Source organism: Amblyomma maculatum, chromosome 4 (assembly GCF_055883805.1).
Source record: "Amblyomma maculatum isolate TAMU_Amacu chromosome 4, ASM5588380v1, whole genome shotgun sequence".
NCBI classification, from domain to species: Eukaryota; Metazoa; Arthropoda; class Arachnida; order Ixodida; family Ixodidae; genus Amblyomma; species Amblyomma maculatum.
Genome location: NC_139347.1, coordinates 113,830,368 through 113,849,395, shown reverse-complemented (window position 1 = coordinate 113,849,395; position 19,028 = coordinate 113,830,368). Strand labels below are relative to the sequence as shown.

The window sequence follows — 19,028 nt, the reverse complement described above, 5'->3', positions numbered from 1 at the left end:
GAAAAGCATGTGTCGAAATATCTGCGGTGTTGTGCATACTGAAGTGAATAGCAGACGGGAAGACGTTTTTTCTGTTGTCTTGTCTATTGCAGGAACTGCCATGGAACCAGAGGCAAGAAAAAATTTTGAGAATAAAATTGGCACGAAAGTAACACAGGTTTGTGATTACAATTTTGATCTTCTGTGTAATAAAAAACCGGCCTATTTAGCAATTACTATGTTGCGGCAGTAGTGCACGAAAGAATAGACACAAAGGACAAGCCAAGCAAGCAACAGCAGGCCAAGAGCTTGTGTTATTGTCTTCAGCATGTGTGTTTGGTACTTCTCATGCTACTGTCCCATAAATAAACAATTTTAGCAGCTTTTCAGCTACGTTTTCTAATGCTTTTATATTTTGCTAAGCTGTCTTCTTAGGTAAACCACCAAATTTATTTTGTGTGTGAGTTTGGTGCCTAGCATTATACAAATGTCTTTATCTGTTAAAGCAGAAAGCACCTTTTGATTGGAACGATGATTTATTACTTGCAGGTTGGCATCGTCATCCGCCCTTTTTAGCCTTGACTCTGCCCAAGCTCCGACGGATTGCTGATAACTTCGAATAGCATTGTCCTGCTTGAAATAAAATGCCCCAACAGCAGGCAGAATGGCGTCATCAAAAAAGCGAATTGTGTGAGAGCTATGTTAGCTGTGTGGTGTTTGAGGATAAGAATTTGCGTCTATTGCGTAGTAACCAATACTACTAGTGCAGATAGGTATGTCTGTGACAAACACAGAGCAAAACTTCATTTCGTGTTTAGTAGGAACCAAAGCATCGTAGCTGTCGCAATGAGAGACAAAACCTTCTAATAAACTGCATACCACGCCTGCAGCAGTAATATTTTTCATTTTATTTGAACCCGGTAATCAACTAATTTTCACTATTAAAGTTTGTCACCGTGAGGGATGCTGGCTGTTCAATTTGACTGATTATTGTTTTCAAAGTTATATGATCGGGCTCTGAAAGTTGGATAAAACACAGCACATGTGAATTATTTCAGTCATGGCAGGAATGAAGGGGAGTGAAATGCGGTGCTACAGTTGCCTCTACTTCTTGTGAAAACGTCTGGCCTGCCGGTATAGAAGGGGAGCATTATCAGGATTCCGCACTTCCCCGCTGCTCCTGCTCGAAATACCAGGGAAACCTTTGTCGCCCAATATCAAGTCTTCTTTCTCGATAAAAATGACGAAGTCAGAAGCCAAGACAAGATGTGTATCTGAGCAACGGCCCCTTACAAATAAATATTATCAAACCTTATAGGGCAATGGCTGCAAGGAACTTCAATGTGAAGCCATTCTTGTATGGGGAAAACAGTATATGCGGTCGTCTGACTTCTGCAGGTGCTTCTGTGCGTATTTCCGTGCAGTCTACGATGAGAGTGCAGTCAGGGTGATTTGCTTCGAAACATTCTGGACGAGTTGCACTAAATACATAGTTTTCAGCTCTGCACATCTATGTCTTCATCACATGCGCCAGTGTGCACAGCCCTGCATGAAACATTCTAGAAGCTGTGGTTTAATGTTAGCAAACAAAACTGCAATCGCACTAAATGGCAAACCATGCTTCATATTGAGGAGAACAATTTGCATCTTGTCTGGCAGACTTACATCACTTGCCTTATCCCTAACCTGGGGCAGCAGGCTTAAAAGCAGGGCAAAAACTTCGTAATTTACGCTACACAGGTTTCGCACATCCCGAGGAACTGCTGAGATTGTGTAACACCCTAGAAAAAAGCAAACTCTGCTGTTGGGGCCTGCACTAGTGTATGCTAGAAGTGGCAGGGTTTCTGTCACTGGCACTTTGTCCTTTGCAACGTCTTGATGCCAGCACTAGAGTGCTCTAGAACAGACAGAATTTCTGTCATTTCCACTTCTTCCCTTGCAACATCTTGATTACCTGCAACTTCATCAGTGCTGAAGTCAAATGGCTCTGTTGGCTGTATAATGCGTTGATTTTTGGCATCCTGAAAATCATAATAAAACGAAATGAATAAACACCACGACAAATGAACATTGGTATGTTTTATGCAAAAACATACAGCATGCACTGATCAGTGGCGTCCTGAAAGGGCAAAAAAAGATAACGAGAAGGAACACATTGCCAATCAACAAGATTACTGCAAGTGCGAAAGGATAAGCATACATTCTGAAGGTTGTTGTGATCTGTGACAATCTTAAAAACACAATTGAGTTGAATAAACACTCAGACAAAGTCAACATCATTACTCAATATGCAAAAAAGATGCACATACTTTGCTTGCAGCATCAAAGCTAAGTGCTACTGCTAGCAATGGTCTGCTGTTGTGGCCTGGTAATGGTTCTCCTCAATACAACTCAAAGTCTTAAAGCCGTACCTAAAATAAAGGCTGTGTAAGAGACAGTGAAAACGGCTTTTAATGACTTTAGCACCTGCTCAGATTTCGACGACTTCAAACTGCCGTCAGGCTCTCGGTGGGGTGTGGCTGCACCACCCAAGTCCGTGCTAGCGACCACACGCATTGCCCACCTGCGCAAGTGAAATGAGGACGAAGGCAAAGCAAATTCGACTTGCACGCTAACACAAGGGGATTCAGAATTGTTGCAGATGCCGTAGCGAATCGCTACACATCGTACGTTCAGGCACGCGTGCATTTTCGTACGAAATCGCGACGAGAAGAGCGCGTGGAGACAGACACGCTATGCTGGGAGTGTGTAATGCGGGGCGATTTTCGGCACGGGGCCGCCGGTAAGAGGCCGTAGTCAGCAGAGCGAGTGTGGACGCTCGAGAATTAAGCATCTCAAGCTGTCGGCCAGTGAAGCATCGAGTCCGGCTTAATAAAAATTGGGACGCGACAGCCAGTGGCCTTAGTCCGCTCCCATTTATTTTAGGCTCCTAGCATCCGGGCCGGCGAGACAGCGAATCGGACCCACGTCGCACTTGCGTTGTCGTTAGTGATTCCCGTGCAGACAGGTGCGCCGTTGCAAGTGTACTGCTTTGGATAATGAAGAAATATTTACCTTCTGTGTCTGTCCATTGCCGCGGAAGTGTCGCAAGGGGCTATGCGGCGATATTCACTGGGGAAAATCGTCGGTATATACGATGGGTGATGAATATTGATTTTTGCATTAGAGACAAATTGCCGGCTGGAAATCCTCGTATTCGATGTTGGCTGCCACGATTCGCCGTTCTGCTTGCGGAATAAATAAACGATATGAAACACTGTGATTTGAAGTTAATGTACGCCACATATCACGGATATTCCGTTCAATCGACTTACCCTCAGCATCGCACAGCTTGAATCCAACGGTGCCGCCTCCCCTGTTCGTATGACTGCCCAGGAAATAATGAGAGGTCACGTCCTTGTCGAAACCTGTCTCACTTAATTGATCACTCACTGTCGAAGCTTCACTTAATTATTCACTGTGGCACTGATAAACACAGCAGTACCGGTAATTCCGGCGTTTATTTAGCTGGTCATCAATACCTGTATGTGCCTCGATTACGTGCGCTGCCATGTTGGTCCTACTAGACCTTCAGAAACTGGCCGATAGGGCGGCGCTCTATCCGCATCAGAAACTCCAGCGCCGGTTTTGTGGATATGGTTTGTGGGGTTTAACGTCCCAAAGCAACTCAGGCTATGAGGAACGATGTAGTGGAGAACTCCGGAAATTTCCCCCACCTGTGGTACTTTAACGTGCAATGACATAGCACAGCACACGGGCGTCTTGCTTTTCGCCTCCAGTGAAAAGCTGCCGCCGAGGCCGGGATTCGATACTGCGTCCTTGGGAACAGTAGTCGAGCGCCGTAACCACTGCGCCATCCCGGCGGGGACTGGTTTTGTGGAGTCGGGCCGCTGCTGAACGGCACTGGAGACTGGAGAATCTCACCTCGTCCGAGGTTGCGGCCTGGCGGCCGGCAGCCGAGAACAGGCAGAACGAACGCCTTGGTGAGAGGTGAAGACGCCAAAGCAGAGACCAAGACGCCAGAGCGCAAGGCCAAGAGACGGCGTAGGGACGCGGGGCGGCATGACCTGGCCTCGATGGAATGCGATGCCGCAATGGAGGACGACGTGAAGGCCCGGCGTGTAACCGATCACGTGATTAGACTGACTAAAACCTGTACATCTCGCTACGTATACACTGGCATAGCTGAGCTAAGCCACTTCCAATTTTTTCGCATCTTTTGCAAGATTTTTGCGTATTTATTCACACCCTATGATATATCCAACTCTCCCAGTACACACTTCAATCGTTCTAGCACATATATCTTTCCCATCCACTTTCCGTGCGTGGTAACGCGAAGCTGCATTTCGAGCTGCCTCAGTCGCTTCCGCGGCCGCGGACTTCATCAGTCTCTTCCGACCACTAGGGTGTGGCGCATCATCACCGTTAGCGACATGAAATGAAGCTCTGAGCCCATGAGGCGACCTGTGCATGCGCGAGAGCGCGCTGCGAGCATGCTGCCACCGTTGGTGCTTCTCCCAGGAGCCTTCTCGCGTCATCACCGTCAATTCCGTCCTCCTCATCAGCGCCGTTGTTGTCCTTTTCTTCAACAGCTGCGGGCGCCCCGACACAAGGAGAATCCCAAACCCGTTCTCTGGAAGTTGCTGTATAGTAGCGGCAAGAGCGCTCGAATAGGCCACGGAAGGATTTATGGTGGCTGGAATCTTGCGTGAATGCGGTTCACTTGTTTTTCACTTATTTTCTGTACCTCACGACGCTACCTTGAAATGTACCAATTTAAGGCTGTCGCCAAAAATGCTAGTGGGGCTTTATATGCCTAATTGTTGTTTGTTGAAATCATCTAGCTTATTTCACATTCTACATACAGTCCAACTCACTTTTAACAATATTGAGGTGCCAAGGAAATACCATCATTAGAACAAGAATGTGGCAAAAAGAAATAGCGAACTTCACCGCAATTAATCACTGGAAAGTAGCTTTGAATGTAGATTTCCTTACTGGGAAAATTCCTTATCAGCAAGCCTGAGTGCCTTATTACGTTCTCATATCTCTGCACGGTGCCTAACTGTTACACACGCCCAAATGGAGGAGCCAATTTACTTCCTGCAAATAACTCATTTCACTTTCAAATGAATACAAATTATGTCTCACAGGGTTCTGTTAGTTATAAAACCTCTTTTGCGAAATGTCACTGTCACCACGTGTGACAGCTGAGAAGATCGTTTAATATGTGAAATCTTAATTTTTCATAACTGCATCGTCAAAATGGCAGCCTCGACATACCGCCCTCGTTACGTCGATGGGAGCCTCGCGAACCCTCTCGTCATTGGCATTCCGGACAAAACCCACTTTCCGTGAACAACTCCTCGTGGGCAATTCGATTAGTATGCAGCACTCAGGGAACATTGAAGGCGGAAAAGTAAACGAAACCAAACTCACGGAGCGGATCCAAACACATGCACACTATACAAGAAGAGCGACAGACACAACGCTGGATAGCAACTCCGGGTTTTCTTTTTCTATTGGCAGAAGCATAATAATAAACCCATGCACAAAAAAAGAAGAAGTAGGCAAGGAAAAAGAAGCAATGAAGAAAGAAACAAAGGACAGAAAAACATAAGAAAATCCTGACAACAATCACAATCGATCCAATAATGCATCTGTTTGCGCTGGTTTTTCGCGAGATGTTTGACCTACTTAACCTGCCAATACTTCAAACGCGACATGTAGTGCAACCTTTGCGTATGTGGTCCCCCAACGTGTAGTCTACAATTTCACGGCACCGGGTCAATCCCTCAGTCGCCTCTGCCAGCCCTTTGCATGCATCGCTTTGCTGGTGTGGTGTTAGCGCTTGTGTGGTTTCCTTAAAGGGGCTATGACAGGGCCGTTCGATGCATTGTCGTTTTATATTTCTGCGAATAATATACAGGTCTGTGATTCTACTCGCAAAGTTTTAGTGCCTAGCGTGCGGCGCATATTACAAAAAAAACAAACAAACCGTTAAATGGAATCGAGAAGCTCCTCCCACCGAGAGCGGCCGCCATTTTGAAATGCACTTGTGACGTCACAAAAGAGCCTGCAGCAGCGCGTCATCTGCAACTCAGACCGCAGAATTGAAGTACAGGTCTCGTTTTCTTTTGGGGACGACTGACACAGCGGCCGTCCCTCATGCAGAGGTGCTTGAAGATGTTACCACACAAAAACGATAGTTAGGCATGTTCTTTTTTTTTCAGCATAAGGCACGGCAACCGCCCGGTGGGCTGCCCGGTTTGGTTTTTTAGTTTATATCGAGGCATTGATCTGTCACGTTATACTGGTGACAAAGCCAGCATGACCAACGATCGCGTACCCCCGTAGATGACGTTTCTGGCCCCAGAAGACGACGGATCTATTCAGCGAACGGTCGCCCGATCTGTTTTGGTGGGATCGGAGGTGGAGCGAGAACATCACACGCGATGAGTCAATGTCTGAACAGCTGCGCTTGTAGCTTAACCGTGTTAGAAAAAGAAAAACAGGCAGCTACAGTGTATATGTTCCCCTTCTCATCATTAATGACCTCTTCAGAGATGTTAGTCGGTACCGAACTGCGTCGACCCGTTCCGCAACGATTAGGCCTAGCACGAGTATGCGGAGCTCGGGTCTAGAGTATCGGCGATTACGGAGCGCGCATCCACAAGTTTTAGAGGTTTCATTTGGCCATGGAATGTTGTTCTGAAAGTTACCCCAGTTCGATGATTACTTACATCACAAAACGCGTGCCCATTGAGCGGGAAGCGGCGATGTGATCCTGCCTGGCAAGCGCAGCCGGCAGCTATCAGCGCCGTTTGTGGATACCCGGCGCAGGCAGGGGACGTAGCACCCACGTCGCTTGTTGCAGCGCTGTTGTAGTAAAGAAATAAAGGAGCAACTGGTGCGAAAAGAAGCAGATAGCTTTGGTATTGGTAGCTCCGATTACATTTTATTCCGTACAAGCGCGCAGTATACATCCAGCCATTACAAAAGCTATGAAACAAACACGCCGGAGGCGCAGTCGTAATCCGTGAATCGGCGCCTTCCTGCCTGGTGTTTAGGACTCACGCACTAAATACTAAATGGTGTATATTTAGGTTGAAGCACTGACGGGCCGGACACCCACCGGTAAAATGGGTACAAGCGTCCCCCGGCCCGGCGCCCGGCTCTCTCAGGGGTGTGCGTTTGGAAGAGGCTCTGCTAACCCTGCTGTGCTCCTTAGAGGGCTTAAAGTTTCGAACAACTAATGACCTGCAAAGGTCTGGTTCTCACAGGTCGGGTAGGACTAAAAGAAAACAAACTGGGTGGGCAGCAGTCGCAAGGGGCTCCAGGACTAAAAAAGGGCCACATAACGGGCTGTTGCCGCGCAAGGCGGACTTATTGTTGTCCGATGGCGGAACGAATCACTGCCACATCGGCGCAACTATTTGGGCCGTGACCCCTTTTCCCAAGCATTTCACCCCAGAAGAGCCGAGCACCAGGCCGGGGGAAAGCTTGTACCCATTTAAAAACCGGTGGGTAACCGGCGGCACCAGGGATCGAACCCGTTACCTCCCGAATGCGAGGCGGATGCTCTACCACAAGGCCACCGAAGCGGTGGCCTTGTTGTAGAGCATCCGCCTCGCATTCGGGAGGTACCGGGTTCGATCCCTGGTGCCGCCGGTTACCCACCGGTTTTTCAATGGGTACAAGCTTTCCCCCGGCCTGGTGCTCGGCTCGCTTCGGTGGCCTTGTGGTAGAGCATCCGCCTCGCATTCGGGAGGTAACGGGTTCGATCCCTGGTGCCGCCGGTTACCCACCGGTTTTTAAATGGGTACAAGCTTTCCCCCGGCCTGGTGCTCGGCTCTTCTGGGGTGAAATGCTTGGGAAAAGGTGCCACGGCCCAAATAGTTGCGCCGATGTGGCAGTGATTCGTTCCGCCATCGGACAACAATAAGTCCGCCTTGCGCGGCAACAGCCCATTATGTGGCCCTTTTTTAGGGCTGCTGCAGCTGAGGCTCTAAGGGAGCACTTCAGGTGAGGGTCAAAGGAAGTACCTCTGCAAGACAAACAGAACCACCTTCGCAGGCTGCGAGGTTCGAAACTGGGTTTGGGCCCACTGCGGAGGAGGGGCGCGCAGCGGGGTTTACGGAGCTTCTCCCAAACGCACACCCCTGGAAAAGCCGAGCGCCAGGCCGGGGGACGCTTGTACCCATTTTTACCGGTGGGTGTCCGGCGGTGGGTTTCGAACTAACCACCTCCCGCAGCCGAGACGGGCGCTCTAACCACTAGGCCACGGCTGGACAGGCACTGGAAAAATGCTGGGCTCGGGAGTCTGCCACAGTTTCGTGCGCGCGGGTGCGGGGAGCCGAGACGGCGGCGGCGGAGGCTCTTGTTCTGTGCAAAGAGTGATGCGCATTCGAATCGCCTTGATTTTTCAATGACGGGACGGAAGTGCTTTCGTGCGCTGGTCGTGGCCAGACTGAACTTAGTTCTGCAAAAATGGTTAACCAGTTGAAAATAATTCAGTTTGAATAACATCCGCATATAGCAGCAAGAAGAGGTACCGCTTCCTTGAAAAGTCTTGTCTGCTTCGCTAATGTTGCAAGGTGTGCTCACCCGTCAACGCATACTTGTTTAGGTTTTCCTCTTAGTTTTTGGACCAAAAGATCGAGCGACCTTAGCATCACGAAACACAAGGCTACCCCCCCCCCCCCCTTTTCGCAGCGCACACGGCGGAAGATAGGAAAGGTTGACTCGTACCTTTTCAATGCGGGAGCACTTGTTGTTGAAACAAGCTAACTCGCAGAACGTACGAATACGTCTTCTGATTGCTTGATCGCGAACGCTTCTGACTGTCTGCTTACATAATACAGCATGAGCCCATCGGTTTCGCTCTTCTCGAAAATCTCTAGACGGAAGCACAGTACAAGTCCGAGGATCACAAAAGTCGCATATTATAGTCAATATCATCATCATCAGCAGCCCGACTACACCCACTGCAGGTCGAAGGCCTCTCCCATATTTCTCCAATTAACCTGGTTCTGTGCTAGCTGCATCCACTTGACCGCTGCGAACTTCTTAACCTCATCCGCCCACCTAACTTTCTGCCGAGGTAGGTAGGTAGGTAGCAACTTTAATGATTCAAAAAAGAACCAAGTGAGGGGGGGGGGGGTAAAGGGAAGTGAGGGAGCAGCACGACGATGGGCCCTCAGGCTGCTCTAGATGGCCGGGCACTTTTGAGCTTCGGCGACTCCTCGGGCCCAGCTCACTGTCAGAAGCTGTACCTCCGGCAGCGAGCTGCGCAGAGCAGCCTCGCATCGCTCCTGGTGTCTTGGCCCTTGCCACGGGGGCTTGGGTTTGTTCGAGCAGTTCAGGAAGACGTGAGTAAAGTCGGCCCTGGTGCTAGGACACACGTGGCAGTGAGGAGAGGTTTCGCCACGGTTTATAATAGAGAGAAGGAAAGGGGTCATGACTGTGCCGTCTAAAGTCTGCGCCAGAAAGCCTGGTCGCTTTTGGGAAGAGATTTATGCGGAGGAGGGTACAGCAGGCGGGAATTTCTACAGAATACGGCGAGGTCGTGGTAGTTAAGAAGCCGATCTCTGGCACTGCGAGACGAAGGCACCAGGTCGCTCTCAGCCCGGTTGACGAGTGCTCGGGCTTGGGAGTGAGCGGCCGTGTTGCCTGGGTGTTCGCTGTGCGCAGGGACCCAGAGGAGGGTGATGAGGTGATTCGGTGGAGGGGATGATGCTAGAATGTTTGCGGCCGGGGAGTGGATTTTGCGATGGGCATAATTACTAATTGCTGTTTTGGAGTCTGAGAAGATATACTCAGCAGTGTGTTTGTTGCTAGGGCAATTGCTGTTTCTTCAGCTTGCAGGGAATCCTGCAAATTTGGAATGGACGCACTGACTACCGTGTTCTGGAATCCATCCACGACGGCTAATGCGAAAGCTGGTCGGTTTGAATATTCGGCCGCGTCTACGTAAACTGCCGGAGCGCCAGGAGGGTAGTGCTTGTGCAAAGCCTTGGCTCTAGCTTTCCGTCTCTCACGATTATGCTCCGGGTGGGTACTTTTGGGAAGAGGCGGAACGTAAAGATTGTTGCTAACAGCAGTGGGAGGATTGCGCGTGGCCGAGGTATGACCGGGCAGGTTTATCCCAATTCGGCGCAGAAGAATTTGGCCGGTTTCGGTATGTGAGAGTCTGTGGTACTGACTAATGAGGTGAGCTTCTACCAGCTCTCCTAAGGTGTTGTGAACCCCTAGTTGAAGTAGTTTTTCAGTAGACGTTGATTTAGGGAGGAGGAGAGCGCTTTTGTAAGCTGTGCGGATAAGTCTGTTGAGTTGCTCGGTCTCCGTGGGTGTGAGGTGGAGGTAAGGGATGGTGTAGGTGATCCTGCATAGGCAAAGTGCTTGAATGAGGTGACGTGTGTCTGCTTCCCTCATGCCGCGATGGCGATTGGCGATACGCTTAATTAGTAAGGCTGTATTCAAAATGGCAGTACGAATTAATTTTATGGTCTCGGCGTTGGAGCCGTTGTCAGAAATACTGAGACCTAAAATTTTGATTCTATTGACCCTGCGGATGGGGGTGTCGTTTAATGTGACTTTAATATTAGGGGGGTTCCGTTCTTTTAGGTGCATGACTATGAGCTCAGATTTAGCTGCCAAGCAGCTTAGACCAATGCTGCTTGCATGCGTAGCAACATTGTCAGCGGCCAGCTGAAGTTTGGATTCTATTTCGCCATGGTTGCCGGTATTGACCCAGATGGTGATGTCATCCGCATACAAGGAGTGGTAGATGGAAGGAATTTTGTCAAGATCCCTCGCTAACGGGATAAGAGTAATGTTAAAAAGAAATGGTGACAAAACTGCTCCCTGGGGCGTTCCCTTACTGCCTAGCGTGAAAGGGCAAGGTTTTACTGTGCCTAATTGTAGGGAGACGGATCGGTTGCTGAGAAAGGCAGCAACATAGTCATGCGTGCGAGAGCCCACGTTTAGGCCGCTCAGTGATTGTAAAATGGAGGAGTGGGCAACATTATCAAAGGCCTTCGTCAGGTCCAATGCAAGGATAGCTCTGGTGATGTGAGGGAAAACGGGATTGGGCACATCCTCCTTAAGTTGTAACATGACGTCTTGAGTTGACAGGCCCGCGCGGAAGCCAAGCATGGTGGTGGGGAAGAGCTGGTTTTGCTCCATGTATCGGTTAAGTCGATTTATGATTACGTGCTCCATGACTTTACCTGTGCAGGAGGTGAGAGAGATTGGTCTAAGATTTTTAAGGTCTAAAGGTTTGTTAGGTTTTGGTATGAAAGTTACCTTGGCTGATTTCCATTCCGGGTGCAGCGTGCCCTGGTCCCAGTGTTGATTCATGTACCTAGTGAGAGAGGCTAATGATTTGGCGTCTAAATTTCGTAGCGCGTTGTTAGTTACTCCATCAAGACCTGGTGCGGACGTGGTGCGGAGCCTACCCAGGGAAGCCCATACCTCCGCCTCTGTGATGGGAGCGTCCAAGTCTGAATTGGGGGTTCCTTTGTAAGCCGGTAATGGTTCCTGCTTTAGGTCGGGGAAGTATGTGGCTTTAAGAGCTGCTTCAACGTCTTGCCCCTGTTTCTCCGCCTCGTACAGTAGTTTGATGATTTTTTTTATTATTTTCTGACCATGGGGAACATGGGTTTAGCATATGGTGGAGGAGGGACCACGAGTTCTTCGTGTGTAGAGTGCCGTCTAATCGGTTACATAACTGATTCCATTGCTGTGACGAGAGCTCGGCCGCGTGTTCTTTGATGAGCTGGAGCGTTTGCGCCATTTTCCGTTTTAATTTGCGATTATGTTTTTGCCTGAGCCATCGTTTCTCTAAATTCTGATAGGCCTCCCAGAGGTAGAGTAGTCTGCTGTCAACTGGATCGCCAATATGTTCTGCCGGGGCCAATTTTTCGTTAAGGGATACGTTAAGGGATAGGAGCTGAGAAGCCCAGTCCATATAGTCATGAATTTCTTGTGCCGGGTTTTGGTCTCTAATTTTGCGGAACTTGTCCCAGTCTACAATGGGTTTAAGGTGAAACTGAGGCCGTAAACTAGCAGACGGCAGCGTAACTGTTAGGATGTAATGATCGCTGCCGAGGTTGATTCCCGTGTGATTCCAGTTAGCCTGACGGACGTTCTTAGTAAAAGTAAGGTCTGGGCTGGTATTTCTGCTCACACTGTTGCCAATGCGTGTGGCTAGTGTACAGTCAGTGACTAGGGTGCACCTATTTTGCTGAATGTCCTGAGATAGGCTGGTGCCCTTGCGAGTGTTCCTATTATATCCCCAGTCTACGTGTGGCGCCTTAAAATCACCCGTTACCACTATAGGAGCGGAGCCTGCTATTTGAATGGCCCTGTCAACTGCTTCAAATACAGCAGTAAGGTTATCTCTAGGATGAGAATATATATTTAAAATTAAATATGAGAGTTGTCTTTTACGATGGGGGAGGAGTTCGAGAAGAGTGCAGTCGGAATAGAGGTCGGACAGATCGTGAGCCACATACACGATATTTCTCTTGATATATGATTCTAGAAAAACATTACAAGGGTGGAACGCTGCTAAACCAAATATTGAGCGAAAACATTAGCTGTGGGTGACCGAGCGTTCTTCTTCTCTTTTTCTTCTTCCTCAGTCCACATATACAGCCCCGCTTTAAGGTGGCGGTCCCACTCCAGCGGTGAAGAGACGACATTTTTGGCGATATTCATACGCCTACTGCGCCTCACTAGTTTTGTTTATAAATATGATTTTGATATATTTGTAAAGTTTATTTCCTCTCCTTTTTAATGGTGCATTTGGTTTATAAATAGCTGCAATGATGTTTAAGCTGTAAAGGAAAACACAAAGGTAAGAAACGGCTTTTCAGCTCTACTTGTCTCGGGAAAAGCAAAATTGTGCAAAATCTTCTGCAGCTAGAGAAACACCGTTCGAGATGTTTTGAGATTAGATGTTAATGAACAAAGTTAAGCATTTTTATTACTGTGTATCGCATAGTTTATTAGCCACGCGCCTGTGAAAAGTGTATAAAACAGGTAATTATACATACAATAACTTTCAAGATACGCATTCTGCTGCGGAGATTTTTTGCGCAGTTGGAGGTCGTACATAGTTCGCTTTTTCCTGAAAATATCATCTGTCTGCTTCATTTAGTGTAAAAGTTATTTGTGATCAAACTTTGCGTTTTTTTGCAAAATGGCTTAAAGTATATGCTAAACTGTTCAAGTAATAAGCTCTTATCTGTGCTGAAATTTCACGTGGAAAAACTTTGCACCTCGCTGTCAGAGGATAAGCATCGGTTTTGTTCTACGACTCTCGAGGAATGTGCACTGTCAGGATGATTTCAGCTAATTTTTTCGTGGTTCACTTGAAGCGCGCGAGCTCTTCATGAAATATTTTAAGCATGATTGAAATGCTCCATGGCTTGTTTGTTTCTGGCGAATATAACTTAAAGGTTCGGGCTTTCGTTCCCTTATTCAACCGGTAACAATTATCAACTACAAAGTCAAATAATAGTAAAATAACAGAGCCATGTGTGATAAACGTAGTAGGTAGCGCCATCTATGAAATTTCATATGCACTAAAATGTCGCAGTTCAGAAAAATTACGAGGATGGCGCCACAAACACCCTGAATCGAGGGGTATTTACGAGAGGGTATTGTGCTTCTACAACGTTTTCCCTGTGCCCTTTCCTTTCCATCGGGCGAGAGAGGTAAACACTGGCGAGTCGGATCGAGTGGTCGGGTCGAACTGAGGTGCAGGTGCTTCGCGCACTCAGGTGCTTCGCGCATGCACAGTAGCGCTACTTGAAAATAGTCCCTTGACAAATGTACAATTGCTTGCTTTGAGATTTATTTATCGCCTCGAATTAAGTGTGTCATACTGTTTGTGTGCCGAAACGTTGCCAGCTAAGGCTCTCGCGCTACTTACTTACTCTACTTACTCAGCAAGATATAATCGTGGCGGAGATATTGAAATTTTTTTTTCTGGTTTTGTTTTGTAGTCTTGTAGCGCCCCTCGCGCCGCGCTTTTATCACAAACAACGGCACGGCGCTGGACAAAGAAGAATTTGGCACTAAGCGTCTCAGTGAAAGCAGCGAAAAAAAAAAAAAAGACAGTTCGAACCCGAACGCTGTCGGAGCTGGTTATTCCTCGTCTTAGCTCCGCCACAAAGCTATCTTCAGATGTTCGCGGTGTTAGCATATATTGTGAGGACGTGGAATTTAGACTTTTTTTTTTTCCAGTGGCAAGAAGGAAAAATATCGTTCCCTTTCTACGATAAAATGAATAGTAGGGCACGGAACTATAACACTGCATAAATTAATATAATATAATTTCAAAGAGCGTCTCCCTAGGAGAAATTGCACGAATACTTGTACCCTCTGCCACTTTACTGGTACAGATAAAATGTTTCGACAGTCTGTCAAGTACAACTTGAAAACCTGAACATGCACAAGCATGCCTCTTCAACCTTCCCACTGAAGTTCCTATATAGCGCAACAGTGCAGGCTCCAAAGAAAAGGAGAAAAAATGATATAGTGGGCAGCCGAAGATAATCACCAGCGTTTCAGTCATGTTTTTTTTTCTTTCCTTTTTTTTTCGAATGTTGCGTTCCGGTGATGATAGTAAAGGTGCCGCAGTAGCTGCCGGGGATGTTTTCGGTGAATGGGCAAGTAGGAAACAGCCATGTGAAGCTTCTCCAATACAAAAATGTGATGTTGAATCGGGTTTTGCCACTGCATTTCCGTCATTCCCCTCACTAAAAATTAAAAAAAAAAATGATGAGGCTCAACGCTGCTGAACCGAATGTCGAGCTTAGCTCAAATGAGAGAAACCACTGTAATCAAGAGTTCGACGAAATGCAGTCTGATCAGGTGGTGGCATAAAAAAATATACAGGCTCATTGACCAAGTCAAAGTTTCATGAAAACGTACTATCGTTTCGGCAGCCCTACAGCTTCCTTGTTCGAGAAACCAGACAAAAAGCATTCGTTTATATCTTCTTCAAATACTTTGACTTGATCAATGGACCTATATATATATATGAGAGAAAACACTGAATTGGTTTCCCGTTTCATGTTTTTATTTGCGCTTACTTTATTTATTTTATACGTGCATGATGTCCCGTCCTCTTCCCAGGTAATTCCGCTTCTTGGAGGGGGATATACCGCGGATTGTCCGAAGCATTACGGCGTCTAGGGTAAACCGTTGATGCATTCGGCAGGGAAGCTGGTTTGGCGTTCATTTTGCTATAATGCTATACTTGCCTAGCATCGCCTGCTACCGCGCTTTGCCGCTGTGGCCGGGGGCTTGGAGAGTTCGGTCTAGTTTGCCTGGGCACAGTGAAGACGGCGATGTTGCTATGGTGATGGCTCTGTCTACGATTCTTAGAAAAACGCGCCACTCGCGCAAGTGAGCAACAGAGCTAACGCTCTAAAAGCCCGTCGGCAGGCAGAGCGTTTCCAAAAGAATGGGGCCCTTATCTCGAGTAAGGTAGATACCGTGTCAGCCAGGCGTCCACTCACCCGCCGTCTCAACGCCCAATTTGTTGACTTTATATTTGAATCTTGTTTGAAGCAACTCGACTTCCTGTGCTCTGAAAGGTATCCGATCATGTTAGCAAAAGTGACATAGAAGCGTGTGAGAATTTCGAAGCATACAAAGAACGTGCTTCCGTTTGACCACATGAAGCAAAACCGCTGTACTGCATTGGTATGGACAAATTCACAAATTATAGCACATGCCAAATCTGACCGAACGCGATCTGATCGATGCGTCTAATCGTTTGGCATTTGCAGGAAAACATTTGGTAAGCATGGGCGCTCTTGCATGGAGTAAAAATTGGGCTCTGATTATTATGTTGCAAATGTGTGAATGTACAAGTGCCACATCACGAAATCATTTACTACCAACATATGAAGCCAAAAGGCGGGCTCAACACTAAAGTATACTTGTTGCATACGTGTGTGCGCCCTGTAAAATGAGTACAATAAAGTAGGCTACAAGCTACAGTAGTCCACCAAATATATTGGTTCAGAAAGCGCATACATCATCACGGGAAGCTGCAGCAGGACAGGTCAGCGTCTTCCATAGCATGCTACTTTTCACATCAGATTTCAGTGTCGAGTGAAATTCTGCAGGAGAAAAATGTTTCTAGGGGATTGATTGTTAAAATTTTATTCTAATTGCCTGAAAATACTGTGTTCCTTTAATTGCACACACACACACACACACACACACACACACACACACACACACACACACACACACACACACACACACACACACACACACACACACACACACACACACACACACACACACACACACACACACACACACACACACACACACACACACACACACACACACACACACACACACACACACACACGCACGCACACGCACGCACGCGCGTAAAATAAAATGAAGACTGTGGAGCATCCAACTGGGAGTGGGGAAGTGGCCGCCATAAGCGCCTAAAAAACTGTCCCCGTTAGGTCCTTTCTTCTGACAACCTTCCTTTACAACCCCTTCTCCCCTTCCCCCATTTCCCACATAGTTTAGTGTGAATGCGCCTCCTCAGTGCTGAAGAGAGCATGAATACATGCCGGCCTTCTGCGCGATACATAGCCTCTTGGTGGGTTTCACATCTATTTCGGAATATCGATTCTTCGCAATCATTCACTTATTTGCACATTGTAACTTACCAGCTCTAGTTTCCAAGATTGGACAAGCACGAACAAAAAATAAACAAGGGCGACTGTTGACTGAAGTTCAGCTAATTATAGCTATATTATCATATTTGTAATCACGTTTGATAAAGCAAATTTCTGGTGACCGCAAGAGCTGACAGCTTCCACTACAGTCAAGGAGTGTTCCGATCCTTACTATATCTATGGCATCAACAATAGGGAGGTTTAGAATATGGTACCCCTACCGCTTAGGGGGACAGGGCAATAGCGCGGGTGACAGTAGGAGCACAATTCTCTATTATAGCGCGCACGCTCCGCTATTACTCTATCCCACTTACGGATAGGGTCGCCGTATTCTAAAGCTCGCTAATGATCACTCGATTGCACAGCCCAAAAGACGAGGATCAAAAGAACACAAGACAGGCGCCGACTTCAACTAAGGTTCATTGACGAAGTGTGCAGAAATAGTGCCATTCGCTTTTCCTTTTCACTCGTACTAAGATTGCACTGTGCAATCATGTTGACACCCTGTTTTATTTGTGTTCAGTCAAGCTAGCCTACTGCAGTCCAGTCCAAACCCCTCACGCTCGGCGGGTAGGAGCAATGTTCGTGGCTCTACAGCGGAAACTATACTTCGTCTCACAAGATATCTGCAGCACTGCGAAAGGCAGAGGAGCCCTTTCAATTGTGCTCCTAAGTGCCTCTAGCCTGTGCGCACTATAATAGAGAAATGTGCTCCTACTCTCACCCCCGCCAATTTGGGGGGGGGGGGGGGGGCGAGAGGCGCTTAGAAGCACAATTGCCTATTGTACGCGTGATCCTGGTTGGACCGGCTGGGGTGCCTCTGCTTTTCGCTGTGCTGCAAACATCTTGTGAGACGAAGTATAGGCAAGAGAGGGAAGCCTCTTGTCCAATTATCAGGGCGCGTATTGTTCGAAGTAGTGGTGCTGTGGGTTGAAGAGGGGAGTTCAATGGGGCAGCCCATGCTGCTCAGGACGGGGACAAAAATCCTCCCCTTCTCTGCCTGGACACTGCTGTGGAGCCGCAAAAGTCTTTGAAAGTCCACGCAGCAACACAAGAAAAGCGTTCAGGCAGCTCAAGTCGAGAGGGCTGAGGGCTGAGTGGCTGGATACTCAATTCCTCAGTCATGGATTAGTGGCGTAGCCTGGTGGCAGAATCTGAACTACTTCCAAGATGGCGACCGTAGAACCGCCACCTTAACCAAGACGTATGAACGTGCCATAGCGACCTATAGGGGTAACGTGAATGCCAGGGTCCTAGCAGGGTGATTCTGACATAACCGTCCCGTGTGAAACGAGAGACCCAAGTTGGCAGCGCTCACACCCTAGTCTCAAGTGGGGTGTGACGTCACAGCATCACGTGGGTTGGACGTGGCTACCGGCCGCGCTAAGCTGAAGGCTCGAAACCTAGAGTAGTACTGCTTTCGCAGCAAAAGAATATGCAGTTAAAACCTTTTTCCGGAAGAAAAAAAAGCTATCAGCGACAATCGTCCACGGTGTGCACGCAAGAGCGCAGCCGACACCGCCAATAGCAGACGACATGGGGATGAGATGTTGTGACATCAGCAACTGATAGTTGCCAGACCAGAAAGCTGCTTTCAAATTATTAAAAAAATTTCATTTTAAAAGTACCTACTGCACCAAATGAGCTCAAATTTCGGGAAATTATAATTTAACATGTGTGGAGTGAAATACAATAATCAGTTTATGCTCAAATGCTAGCGGTCATGACCCATTTAAAGGTCAACTCCGGTGGTTTTTCCATCATTTTCTGTTTTTCATTGAATTACATTCCTCGGCACGACCTGACTTCAACACACAAAACCGTTTTTCGAAATTCCAATTAGAAGTATTTTTAAAAAAGAAAAACAGCAAATCGAAACCGAAACTGCTTTCACGGCTAGAAACGACGTCCCAGGTGACGAAATGGTGACGTCACACTCAGTATTAGAAAAACACTCGTACGTGCATTGGATGGTGAAAATAACGTATGGAAATCATGAAACATTGCATAAAATGTCTGAGGTAGTTCAATATAAGCCTCACAATTTCATAATCATGCGGGAAGTGGACAGTAACGCCGGTACACTGTTTGTGACGTCAGAAACTCAGTGTTGCCGGCAGAAATAGTCTCAACTTAAGCCATGAAAACAGCATATTTTAAAGTCGTGTTGCGCACGAACGGATTATCGTACGGCGCCCAAATTTTGTAGAATGCGTCAGGACGGAGAGGAGAATATACTTTAAAATTTTTATTAGAATATTCGAATGTCAAAAAACCTCCGGAGTTGCCCTTTAAGGGTGGCTCTCAGCGATCAGTTCA

General features: G+C 47.5%; 1 pseudogene; it reads right to left on the bottom strand.

The window, feature by feature from the left end:
* Positions 1 to 872: 872 nt before the first annotated feature.
* LOC146191979 (uncharacterized) overlaps positions 873 to 19,028 on the bottom strand; it is a 34,064-nt pseudogene continuing 15,908 nt past the window's right edge.